Genomic DNA, 13,308 nt, shown 5'->3' on the forward strand with positions numbered 1-13,308 from the left:
GTTCTTGCATGAACAGTATGACTTGGTTGGATACAATCCAAAATATTTGGGGCCCAGCTCATCAAAGCGCTGCTTCAAAATGTTCCTTCTTGCCACCACAGCTTCCAATAGTGCCCATTTATGTACATCCTAAAGTTCACCTATAGCATAGTGAAGACACATCACTAATAAAGAAAAGCAATTGGCCAAGCTTTCCACTCTTGTTGGAATCTTCACTGTAGAATGAAAATGCACAATATTGATGGGAAAACATTCACCAAGGTCCATTTGCATTCTTTTTTCATATCTGAAGGAAAAACCCCCAAGCTATAAATGACCCCATGTATGTATGTTTTTGAATAGGCTATAACTAAATGGAAGTCCAAATGCTCCCAGCAGTTTAAAAACTAATATTCCCCCCCATTTGAACACAAGCTTGGGTGGAGGGTGGGAGCAACACTGAATCCCAGTGAAGTTTAGAATCCCAGCAAAGCACTTTTGTGTTATTTAAAATCAGCATGTGAAATGTTTCCTACCATCCTGGCAAAGGTGTGAAACAGAACTTTCCTGGAACTGGCAGCTTTTGAGACACCACCAGGCAAAACTAAGAACTCACTGTGCTAAAAACGGGAAGGGATGGTACCCCGGCTCAGGTAGAGAGAAAGCTGAGCCAGTGTCAGCCGCTGCATGGAGAAACAGAGTGGGGAAGCGAGAGAGATGCGACAAAGCTATCTTTATAACCCTTGCAAAATGGCACTGACTCACGTCAACTCTTGAGCCTAAAGAAAGCACTCTTTTCACAACCTCTGAAAGGCTATCGTGTGTAATTCCCCCCCATGCCCCTCCAAAATCTTGCTAACTCTATCCAGCTGGAAATGCCAAGGGTCTTTGGCAAGTCAATCCTTTGTTTTTCAGAACACGAGAAAGGCAAAATATAATTCCGTCATGCTAGGAGGATAATTTGTGTGTTTCAGTTAACAAGAACACACACACACAAATGAATACTCGTTTTTCCATTCCCCCAACCCTGCTTGCAGAAGAACAGCTCCTCCAAAAACCCATACTGTAGTGGCAAAAAAACCTACTGGCGAGTCAAAGGATATTTAATGTTTCTAACTGGTGTTGAGGGCGAAGGGTATATCTTAAGCTTACAGACTCCTTAATGAAAAGATCTCTGCCAGAGATGATAGGAAAATGTTGGTCTGCCAGGATTACTGTCTGGTCACTTGGCCAGATTGCACCATTGTTCTGACTTAGCATATGGGGAAATCCAGAACTTTTGCTCATGACATAAAGGGGAACAATCTCCCTCTAAAGTGGGATATTCATACAGAGACTTAAATAGAAGGAGACAGGGCAGGAGAGGGTAGGCACTCTGCACCTGCAGAAAAATAGCAGAAGATTACACTCCCAAATTTCCTTCATGGAGACTGAACATGCAGGTTTCCTTCATAACACCAAATATCACCTGCAGCAGAGACAAGCACATAGGGCTTAACCAACATAATCCCTTTGGAAGTGCTTAAGTGAAACCCAGTCAACAGACCAGGAAAGCTCTGGGGAGAATGTCAGGGTTTCATCCCCTCCCAAGCACCTTCAAGCAGCTGTCTCAGCTTCCATGGAGTCTTCCTGCCCCTGGTTCTTTCAGGGGCAAGCAAAGCTGTATGTAGCCTCTGGCGTATTGGGTTGTATCCAGCGAAGTCTTCCCTTAGCACAAAGACTTTTGTCTGCACAACACAACACAACACAACTCTCTCTTCTCTTCCTCCCCCTGCACAATCTGTTCTGGGGTTTCTTTCCCAAACCCCATGGAGCAGATTTGCGGTGAGGGGGTAAGGAAGTCTTCTTGCACAGCCAAAGTTTCTTGCACTAACAGGACAACTTTGTTGGGCGCAACCCAATGTCTCTTAGCCCAGCTCCTCCTTCCCTAACCCTAACCTTCATTCAGCACAAATGCGTTAGCTCAGTTGGTTAGAGCAGTGTTTCCCAACCTTGTGCCTCCAGCTGTTTTTGGCCTACAATTCCCATCATCCCTTGCCACTGGTCTTGCTAGTCAGGGATGATGGGATGATGGGCCAAAAACATCTGGAGGCACAAGGTTGGGAAACACTGGGTTAGAGTATGGTGCTGATAATGCCACAGTTGCATATTTGATCTCCGTCCAGGACACCTGCGTATTCCTGTATTGCAGAAGGTTGGATTAGATGATCCTCAGGGTCCCTTCCAACTCTTTGATTATATGATATGATTCTATGATTATTTAATTAGGTGTTCCCAGAGACCATCAGATACCCACTCCTGCTTAAAGCAGCCTTTGAGGTGATAAGATATTACCTGTTTACAGAAAAGCCAACCAACAGTTGCTGTCCACAAATTCAATTTAAGACTATTTAGAACACTGACTTTCATGGGAATAAGACGTACTGAAAAATCCAAAGTTATTTTGTCTTTTTGAGGAGACACGCTGAGAAAAGCGTAGGAGTTCAAATGTTTCCACATATTTTAAGTCCAAGAGCCGCTGCAAGTTCTCTCATTCCTTATCATTGGCTTCTTTACAGAATAGCTGTAGATTTTTTACTGGGAGCTAATAAAGAATTTAGTAGCCTGCAGAAAAGCAAATCACTTTAATATACAGGCAGATAAAGGGAAGGGAGCTCCCTCAATGCTCACCCAGGCTGCATGGAAAGAGGTCTAATAAAAATAGAGAAGAAACTTTATGCACAATCAAGAGTTACACAATGAGCTTGTAACAAGTGTTGGTTTCGGGAGCTCTGCACTGGGGAGTTTGTGCTAGCTGCAAGTCTCCATCTGTGATCCTCCCCTTAGTGCACATGTAATATGAAACTTCACATCTCCAGGACGACCAACAACAAAAAAAAGAGAGAGAGGGTGAAAGAGAAAGCGCAGGCACAGAGCAGCTGGCTGTCAGCAGCAGGGAAAAGAGGAGTTGAGGGAGGAAAGAGATAGGAAGCAGAGAGGGTGAAAAAATGTGGGGGGGAGGAGAGCTGACATGAAATGACAACAGAAAGAAAAACACGAAGGACAAAGGGACGGCTGGTTCTGCAACACTACTTGGGTAAGGCTGACTTTTACCTTTTCTCCTACTCGCTACAGCATCTTGGTACGGGACAATTGGTTTGTTCAACTTAAGCCTGTGCCAAGATTTCATAGTAAACGTTGCAACGTGGGATGTCAGAGGAAAGTGCGTGAGGAGGACGGGTCGGGTGGAAGAACGTGAGGCAGGGAGACAGAACGGTTTGTAAGCAGAGTTTCTGAAGTTGCACTGCATTAAGGAGAATGTCAACAGATTAAGTTCTTTCATGTTCACTTGCATTCTGCTCCCCTCTGAATCGGGCACAAACACGGTTAGAAACAACAACCTGAAAAGTAGAATTCTAGCAATATTTTTTTTTAACTTGTGCAAATATGACAGCCAGTTGCAGAATTAATTCCACACAATTTTAGAATGCATACGATCCTAGTTGGTTTGGAATGTGTGTGTTCACTTTAAACAAAATTCCAACAGCTAAATTGCAGATTAGCCATGGGACGATTTAGGCTATCTTCCCAGGAACCGAACATCGTCCCAACGCCAGGCCTGGCATTTTCCGACTGTCAGCTACATCCTGAAGGAATTCTACTGAAGATGCCAAATTATGTGACATTCACTCAATTTTGTAGCATATTTACCCCAGACAGTTAAAGCCTTTCCTTGAGCAACAGAGCTCTACTGCTGCTGCTGCTGCTGCACACAAATAAGAGTTTGTCTCAAGATTCTGGACTTTGTGCCAATTAGGAACCATTCAACATTTGTATGCTGGCAATTGGCTCTCCAGCAGAGTTAGAAAGCAACAGCTGCAGAAATAAGGCTCAGGTTTTAATGGAGTATGTTATCAAAGAATTCTGTGTTGATCATATGTATTTTTATTTTTAACCAATTACTAGCAGTGCTGCAGTCATTGGTTTTGGTTCAGAGTACTATTTTAACAGAACATGACGTTCTTCCAAGCACAGCATGCTCTAACCATTAGGAAACGCTGGCCAGAGTAGAGCACTAAAGCTTTCATTGAAATCGGTTTATTATAAGCAGAAATGAGCCATTTAATGGAGACAGAAAATGAGGAACAAACCAGGTGCCCACTCTGTGCCTTTTCTCTATGCTGATAACACTACCAAGCCATATCATCAAGAGCTTGTTCACTTGAACCTCTTCTAAAGAAAAATATATCAACATCAGTTATGCAGGACAGTCTTTATGCAAGAGGCTTAATGGAAACAAACCACATGTTAAGTATTGCAAAACTAGGAAACCAGTGGGGGAGCTTTTCAATCTCTTTGAACATTCTGTAACATACATTAATGTCACCAAACTCCACCCAAGTAGATTCAAAAGAAGACTCCAGTGTGAAGCTGCTGAGCTGGAATCTGCACATTTTACACTGTGACATTTGGACTGAGCAAGCCCTGGGAACAGATAGCTTACTACAGAAAACAGTTGTCCCTCCCTGATTTTTTTTTACTTTTCAGAACTCAACTTGTTATACCTGTTCACTAGCAGCAGCCTGTATTTGGGAGTGGGAGACACTCACACCGACTGGCTTCCCTTAATGTAATAAAAATTATAATAAGAGAAGTGCTCTTGCTTTCTTTGTTCAGGGATATTCACATAGACTTTATGGATACCTATTGGGCCATGGCCCCTGTGTGCTTAGACTACACAATGCTTTCGTTACTCTTCAAAGTGACATAAGACTCTTCATTGTTTTTGCTGCAACTAACTCTGACTTATTACAGAGGCTCAACAAGGAGATCTTGCTAAGCAGCTTTAGGCAGGGATAGTGAGAAGATGAGAGGGATCCTGTTCCAAAACAGAGGTTCCTGGTTGTTGTTGTTTTATTTAAAAACAACAACCCCAAAGCATTTGTTAATGGGACACATGAACCCAACCAATACCTTGTGCTACTCTGTCTCTAGCAAGTACACACTCACCCATTGATGATTAACTCTTAGTTTACTTGCCATACTGAGCTTTCATTGAGGAATACTGTATTTTTCCGTGTATAAGACGTCCCATGTATAAGACACCCTCTACTTTCGGGGACCCCAAATCTATAAAGTGGGCATATGAACTATCTGTGCATAAGATGCCCCCAGATTTTTAACGTTCTTTTAAAGTAAAAAAAACCTAGTCTTATACATGGAAAAGTACGGTATGTTTCAATGAAAAGTAATCCACAGCTATGGCAAGGGACTAGATCTATTAAATCTGAAGCCCACTTTTGAGAGGGGGAGGAAGGGAAAGGAGAATGTTAGCCGCTTTGAGACTCCTGAAGGGGAGTGAAAGGCGGGATATCAAATCCGAACTCTTCTTCTTCTTCTTTAAAGCAATTGTCAAGTCTACCTAACTATGTGTGTATGTGTGTGTGCACACACACACATATGCACCCCCACTCCCACCCATAAAAGAATACCAACCTAATAAGTGCTTCAACAGTGATAAAACCAAAAGCCTAAAGCCCATCATTTACCTCCAAAAGGTCAGCTGTAAAAAGGGTACTCCCCTAAGAGGAAGCTCTACAAAGTTAGGTGCCACAACCAAGAAATTCAGGATTTAGGCAATGTACTTGCACACACCAGAGAGAAAGCCAGTTTTATTGCCACCTATCAAGGCTTTCTACTACCAAAATATCTTTCCTCACTTGTTACCAAAGAGAAAACTCAGGGAGTCTTCCCCCCCTTTTTTATTTGCACACAAAGCCAATTCAGCCTAATTACTTCCATAATGGTCCTGCAGCCATTTTTGGATTGGTACCCCAGTAGTCTATTGTTTTTTGCCTGCAAACTCATGAAAAGCAGAAACAGTCCCAAGCCAATTTTGCCTATAAAATAAATTTCTTTCTATCACTCCCCACTTCATGCAATGTGCCTTCATGGAAATTCACTTTGGATCTTGCTAACTTGCAAGAGCTTGCATATTCTGACAAACTGGTTGTATAAAGAAATTAGAATATTTATATGGAAGGCCGCAATAATTGAACACACCACCCTTCTTCCTGGCAGAAACCTGAATTCCAAAGTTCCTGTTATAACACAACTTCTACCCCTTTTTGAGAGATTGGCAGCTTCTGTTATTTGAAGATGGAAGAAAAAGTTAAATAAAAAGGCAAAAAAGCAAGCAGAGGAGTACAGGAGAAAAACAGACCAAGGTTTTCTGGAAAAAGAAAAAAAATGCTGAAGGGTTTGGCAGGAGCCTTATGCTGCAGCTATGGGGAAACATGCAATTTGAAACACATGTCTAGGAATAAGAAGGCAGAGCCCTGGCTTGTGTTACCAGCTGTCATATGCTAAAGAGGCCTCTCAGACTCCATAAAGCACAACTGCCCAAGAGCGTTTGCCAGAGACTCTACACAGCATGCAGTGAATTTGTGTACTAGCCACTCACATCAGGAAACACTGACTGTGTGGTATTTCTGGAGAAACTGTAACACACAGCTCCAAGTCAAAATTTTGTTTTTAACTTGGTTCTATTTGTTTCCCCACACAGTTCTAGTGGATTTTTGTGCTATTCACAAACGACTTATTGGCAGGCAAGTTCGATTAAATGGCCTGTTTCAACCTATTTGTTTGTCCTTGCATTTCCAGCTCAATTTTGCTGGCCACCATCAGTTTCAGTAAGTAGGTGAGGTGGTACAGGTCATATTAGAAAGGCAGGTCATGTGGGAACCACTGTGTCTTTATGCAAGTTGTTAAAAAACATATCCAGTGTGTGCACAGACTTTGATAAAGCAAGTTTTGCACAGTGGTACCTCGGATTACATACGCTTCAGGTTACATACGCTTCAGGTTACATACGCTTCAGGTTACAGACTCCGCCAACCCAGAAATAGTACCTCGGGTTAAGAACTTTGCTTCAGGATGAGAACAGAAATCGCGTGGCGGCGCAGCAGCAGTGGGAGGCCCCATTAGCTAAAGTGGTGCTTCAGGTTAAGAACAGTTTCAGGTTAACAACAGACCTCCGGAATGAATTAAGTACCGTACGTAACCAGAGGTACCACTGTATTGCACCCTGAAAATGCTGTTGGGAGGCCTCACGGAGGCACATTTGGAAGAACATGCAGCTAATGAGATAATCTGCACATGAATACAACTGGAAATTTTTCCTCCAAAAACTGACTATATAAACATAGTACCAAAACATCTTGCTTCCCCAAGCATCATGTAAAAAACAACATTTTCCTTTGTTTCTGTTAGGCCTCTGTAAGACCTAAATATTCATCATTTTTATTGTAAATAAAGTTGGAATAAACTGGTGGTTTAGAGGAAGGAACATCTGCCTTTGGGGAAAAGAAATTACTGAAATTATCCAACTTGGATCACTCCATGATCATCGTTTGAGAGGTTTGTTTCTCTGCAACGATTAATGCTAATTCCTTTCAACAGAGTCCCATTTCACAGGACACATACATGCCAGGTCACAAAACCAAAGACAAACCTTCAAAGAGATGTACAGAGTGCCACACTAGCTTTAATGACTTCCAACCGTCAATGCTTGCAGAGCAAACATCTGCTTAATTTGAAGGTAAACCATGGCTCTCTGCCATGTGGGTGAGGTTTGAAAGCCAAATAACCAACTATTTTCTCAAAGTACAGAGAAATGATAGACTGGTGTTCCAGTTCTAAATCTGGAAGCTCTATTATGGTTTACAGATGGATGTTCTTACATGTCCCATCAAAAGGTGTAGTTAAAAGCGCAATAAGAAACGCTTTACAGATCTCCTATATCACAAATGCCTTTGGTCAACATTCTTTACATTTTATGGATTGGGGATCTTCTGCACAGCTTCATGGGTAAACTGTGGATATTTATATCCAGTTCACTTGGAGCCAGAATCAACATTTTGTCCAGTGAATCACAGCTGTGGTATTTTAGCAGACACTGTGAACAGTGACTGAATATTAGTTGGTAGTCTTGGTACATCAGTCTGGGGATAGAAAGAGTGTTCAGCAACATAATATTCTCATTAGTGTGTTTCCAACATACTTGTTTGCCTGCAAGTAAGTCTGGTTTTGCACAGAACAGTCAAACCAACAATTACTTCCAGTATTCAACCTCCACTAAGAGACAGACACAAGTCATAAATACCATTTAGTCTCATTTGTCAAGCCTGAAAGCACAAAGCTGAATTATTAATTTTCAGAGAAGTGGCCGTGTTTGTCTGTTGCAGCAAAAACAAGAGAATCCTGTGGCACCAGGCACCTTAAAGACTAAAAATATATATATTATGACATAAGTTCTCAAAGACCAGAGTCAACTTTGTGAGATGAAATGATCTATTCATCTGATGAAATGGACTCTGGTCCACAAAAGCTTTGCCATAATAAATTTGTTAGTATTTAATGTGTCTGGTGCCACAAACTGAATTTATTTGGCATGTAACTAGTCTGCTTTGTTCACTCCTTACCATAGGTGTACCAAAAAAGCAAACTATCAACTCAACTAGGTATTGATTTCCTATGGGCCTGAAAATGATGATATTCAGATGTCACACAAAAAATGGTTGATTGTGAAGGGAATAAGCCCAGTCTCCCTGCTGATGAATGGGAGCGCCTGCCTCCCCACAGGTACAGCTGTGAGATTAGATGTTCACTTCAGATTTCAATTAACCAGAGTTTAGCATGATGTCTGAACTCTAACCTCTGGTTCACTTTGTCAAAGCAAGCCAGTTTCATAAACCACAGTTTGAACTTTGCTTGTTTCCCACAAACCATAGTTAACCACAGCTTGTCAGGTTCAAACACAATAAGCTGATGTTAACTGCAATCTGAAGCACAAGTGTGTGAGACCACTGGGAGCTTAGGATTGTTCCTGTCTTCATGATAACTCATTTATTCTTACTAAGTTGGAAAACAGTTACTGAATATCTCGAACATGTAATTTAAAATTCAGCGACTGGATCTCAAAACTACTTCAGGCAGGACCGTGTGGAAATGGAGGCAGAGCAGCTATGAGCCTGCCTATTAATGGGCACAAACACAGCCCATCCAAAGCAATTCAACAGCTGTCAAGTGCCAGTGGTCTCCTGCCACAGAACATATCTCCTGGGGAAAGTGATAAGAATTTCCTTCTGCAGAGCTTTTTCCTTAGAGGAAGGTGTCTGCTATGCAGTCAGGACTCAGAAGGAAGCAGTCTAACAAAGCATTTAACACCCAAGAATGCCTATATTTAGCCATCTGCAATTCATCACCAGCTGACATAGCTGCATACAGGAAAGTCAGGTATGCATCCACTGCTATACCTAAATGCCGACACTGCTCTGAACTGTAACAAGCTTTCACAAGAGCTCAAGTGTTATATAGCAGGGATGGGGAACATCTGGCCCTCCGGATGCTGTTGGACCCCAACTCCTATCAGCTCCAGCTAGCAAAGGCAAGGATGATGCGAGCTGTAGTCCAGCAATATCTGAAGGCCCCCAGGTACCCATCCTTGTGCTATAGATTATTCAGAGGAACAGCCTGGGCAAGACCATTCTGAACAAGGAAAAGGCAAGAGCTAAACTGGAGAACGCATATGATGAACAGGCATTCTCTTAAGTCAAGGCAGATAATGCACAAGCTTTATCCCCCTCCCCGCACACAGAGTTTTTTTAGCTCCCAAGACACCCAATATTTACTTATATTACTCCTATGGTTCCACCACTGCAATGCCAATATGCAGAGGATTTTTGTGGGTCTCCACGTAGCGCCCCTATTTGTCTCTTTAAACAATATTTTTAAAAAGGAAGAAAAGAAAATGTAAACAGAACTGTGATGCCAAAAGGATTTTGTGTCCATTTGTCCTTTACACTTTTTTGGCAATGCTGCTTTTATATTTGGGTTAGCTGCTGCTGTATTAAATGATGGGATTTTTACAGCTGGAACTGTTCATTTAGTCAATCTTTATGCAAGCTGCTTTATGAATGCTTAGCAACACCTCCCATTACTTCTGCTTAGGAAGACACATGAAAATGAAGGCCCTATAGGATTGAGACATGTTTCCAGAACCACCCACAGGTAAAGTTCATGCAGAACATGCAGAATTCACAGCTGTTAGAATAATTATGTACATCAAGCACAAGGCCATCCTCAGTCAGTATGTACAAAATGGTGTGTTGAATTAGTGCCCCGATAGTGGCAACTTTCACAATATTCAATAGGCGTTGCATTAAAAAGCAGAAAACCAACAGGAATGTTTTCTGGCCACTACTTTAATCTTAAACAGCAGCAAGACAGCCAGCAGAGCTTATCTAGTGCCATGATGTATGGAATGGTAAGATAAATCAGGCAGCTGAACATTAGTGGCTACCCTGCTGTGCTGCGTTGCCTTTTCAAGCTCTTTAATAGCTATCTTGTCCTACAGCTTTAGTCACATTGTTTTCCTTCACTTGCAGAAGGGGAGTTCAGAAAGTCACGTGAAGGTAAAGTTGTTAAATGAAAGGATTATTGATTATCTATTTCCAACTACAGTCATACCTCTTGTTGCGTTTGCTTCACGTTGCGGCTTTTTGGGTTGCAGACGCAGCAAACCCGGAAATGTATACTTCCAGGTTTCGCCGCACACGTATGTGCAAAAGCGTTCTATCGTGCTCCACGCGTGTGCAGAGGCACGGCTCTAGCTGCAGACTTTTCAGGGTGCAAACGGCACCCCGGAACGGATCATGTCCACAACTAGAGGTACCACTGTATAAACCCACTTGTATTTTGAGATAAGGCATCATTTACCTGCAGTCATGCAAGCAAACTAAAAAAACTCCCAAGATTTAAACTCCCTTTCATGGGCCAAATCTCTTTCCTAAGCTAGGCATGGGCACACCCATGGAAGGTTCAACTTCACACCAAACCCTGAAGGCCTAGCTCTTGCAACAGCACTGCAATGAGGTTTCAAAGCCCAAACCCTGGAAGTATGTTATGTGGCTGCTGACAATAAGGCCCAGAAGCTCTCAAAGTTTTAAACAGATGTTAATTAACTGCTTCAAGCAAGATGAGAAAAGACCATGTATTTCTGCACACTGTTAACATGAGGGTTGGAAACCCAAAAATCGACATTTAACTTTTTTTATTTCTTAATGCTTTGTTTACGCGCATGATAGGCTACGAAAGAATAGAAAGGGGACTGTTCCCACCCAATTAAATACACATTCTTATTTAATAGCTGCAGTGTTCAAAACTCCTCCAGGAATAAACTCCAGATTAAGGCACACTGTGAAGATAATGCACAGAGTATGCCTGAGTTACGTTTAAATGGGAGGAAATTTACTGTATTATCATTCTTAGATGTTAGACCATGGGTAGGCAAACTAAGGCCGGGGGCTGGATGTGGCCCAATTGCCTTCTAAATCCGGTCTGCGGATGGTCTGGGAATCAGTGTGTTTTTACATGAGTAGAATGTGTGCTTTGATTTAAAATGTATCTCTGGGTTATTTGTGGGGCACAGGAATTCGTTCATCCCCCCCCCAAAAAAAATATATAGTCTGGCCCCCCATAAGGTCTTAGGGACAGTGGACCGGCCCCCTGCTGAAAAAGTTTTCTGACCCCTGTGTTAGACCTTTTAGAACACATAACAAAGCAGCCGGTGTCCAAGCAGCTCTAGAACAAAAGAAAATGATTCTCAGTGGAATAGAACTGAGAATATGGAATGCTACAGCATTATGCACTTCATGTGGAACACAGGCACTTTCTTCTGAAGGTGAAAGGAGTAAAGACATAAGCCGCTTCTTCTTTGATGGAAGATCAAAAAAACTTTGCTATAAACTTTAATTATTATGGACAAAATAGTTATGAACAAGTCTGTGCAGAAGGCTTATTTATTTACTTATTTACACACACACACACACACACACACTTGTAGTCTGCCCTGTGGAAAGATGGGATATACATATTTTAAATAAATACCAGACATGGGCAAATATTTCTGTGGAGGAATAAATTCTTCAGGAAGAAGAGCAAGATTATTGCTGTAACCTCTGAAATAATGAGAGTCAGAATTAGGGAAATCAATTTCTGATTGGCTTGAATGTACATTCTGTTTGGATGTGTCTAATAAGCCTCCTTCTGAACTGCTGTGCACATGACTAGAAAATCAAGGGCAGAGCCCTGCTAAACTTGTTTTGCTGGTGATCTCAATTTAGTTAGCGCCACAGAAAAGGCAGTTCCTTCTTGGTGTTCAGTTTATGAAAGTTAACAGTAGAAACTCTGACAAATTCTCTCTTTTGTTCTCCCCACCCCCACCCCCGTCCTGTCCCCCAGTGTTACAAAACGTGGGTTAACCCAAGCAGGATGTCTTTCAAGGAATTTCAGAATGAACTCTATGCTCTTGGTAGCAAGCTATGGCTCAAGCTCGAGGGACTATCCAAGGCTGAACCTTTGGAGATTGTGTTCTTTTTCATCATCATCTTGTTCATTGGTAAGTACGAATCATGCTTGCAACTTTCTGGGCTCATCAGATGGGTCTATTTCGTCATTCAGGAGCTATGAATAATGTATTCTTTTTTTGAGCCTTTCTTTAATCTACATGGTTTCTGATTCCTCCGCAATTGTGATGCTCAGGACAGGCTTGAAGTAAACGTTTGTAAGAATTCAGTGCAGATCTACGCTGCTAAGTTTCACCATACAATATAAATGCTGTTTATATATGTGAATATTTGTGTGGCAGAATCAGGACTGGCAGCCAGCCCCTAGGTTCTATAGCACTTAAAGTTTCAGTCTGAACTTTATCATATGAATGGCATGGGAGCCAACATTTACAGAAATACTTAACTCTGGGTCAAATGGTAGTGTTGCTTTAGGCCACCATACTACAAGATTCGGGATGCGGGTGGCGCTGTGGGTTAAACCACAGAGCCTAGGACTTACAGATCTGAAGGTTGGCGGTTCGAATCCCCGTGACGGAGTGAGCTCCCGTTGCTCGGTCCCTGCTCCTGCCAACCTAGCAGTTCGAAAGCACATCAAAGTGCAAGTAGATAAATAGGTACCGCTCCGGCGGGAAGGTAAACGGTGTTTCCGTCCGCTGCTCTGGTTCGCCAGAAGTGGCTTAGTCATGCTGGCCACATGACCCAGAAGCTGAACGCCGGCTCCCTTGGCCAATAAAGTGAGATGAGCGCCGCAACCCCAGAGTCGGTCATGACTGGACCTAATGGTCAGGGGTCCCTTTATCTTTACCTTTTACTACAAGATTATACAGGAGGTAGCATGTACAGTTTAGAGCTAACAGCGGAATCTCCCAGCATAAAGAGAATGAGGGCCAATTCACACATAACTTCTCCTCACTTGCATTCTCAGATGAATGTATGAAGT

At 42.2% G+C, this 13,308-nt stretch overlaps 1 protein-coding gene and 1 long non-coding RNA gene across 7 annotated transcripts in view; one reads left to right on the top strand and one right to left on the bottom strand.

Annotated features, from left to right (window-relative positions):
* Nucleotides 1-13,308, bottom strand: part of RECQL5 (RecQ like helicase 5) — a 50,283-nt gene that overhangs the window by 17,760 nt on the left and 19,215 nt on the right. The window lies entirely within an intron of this gene.
* On the top strand, nt 2,470-10,029 carry LOC144326928 (uncharacterized). The gene is made up of 3 exons (XR_013391832.1): nt 2,470-3,055; nt 8,447-8,601; nt 9,970-10,029. It is a non-coding gene; the product is annotated as an uncharacterized LOC144326928 (long non-coding RNA).

Source organism: Podarcis muralis, chromosome 2, assembly GCF_964188315.1.
Source record: "Podarcis muralis chromosome 2, rPodMur119.hap1.1, whole genome shotgun sequence".
NCBI classification, from domain to species: domain Eukaryota; kingdom Metazoa; phylum Chordata; class Lepidosauria; order Squamata; family Lacertidae; genus Podarcis; species Podarcis muralis.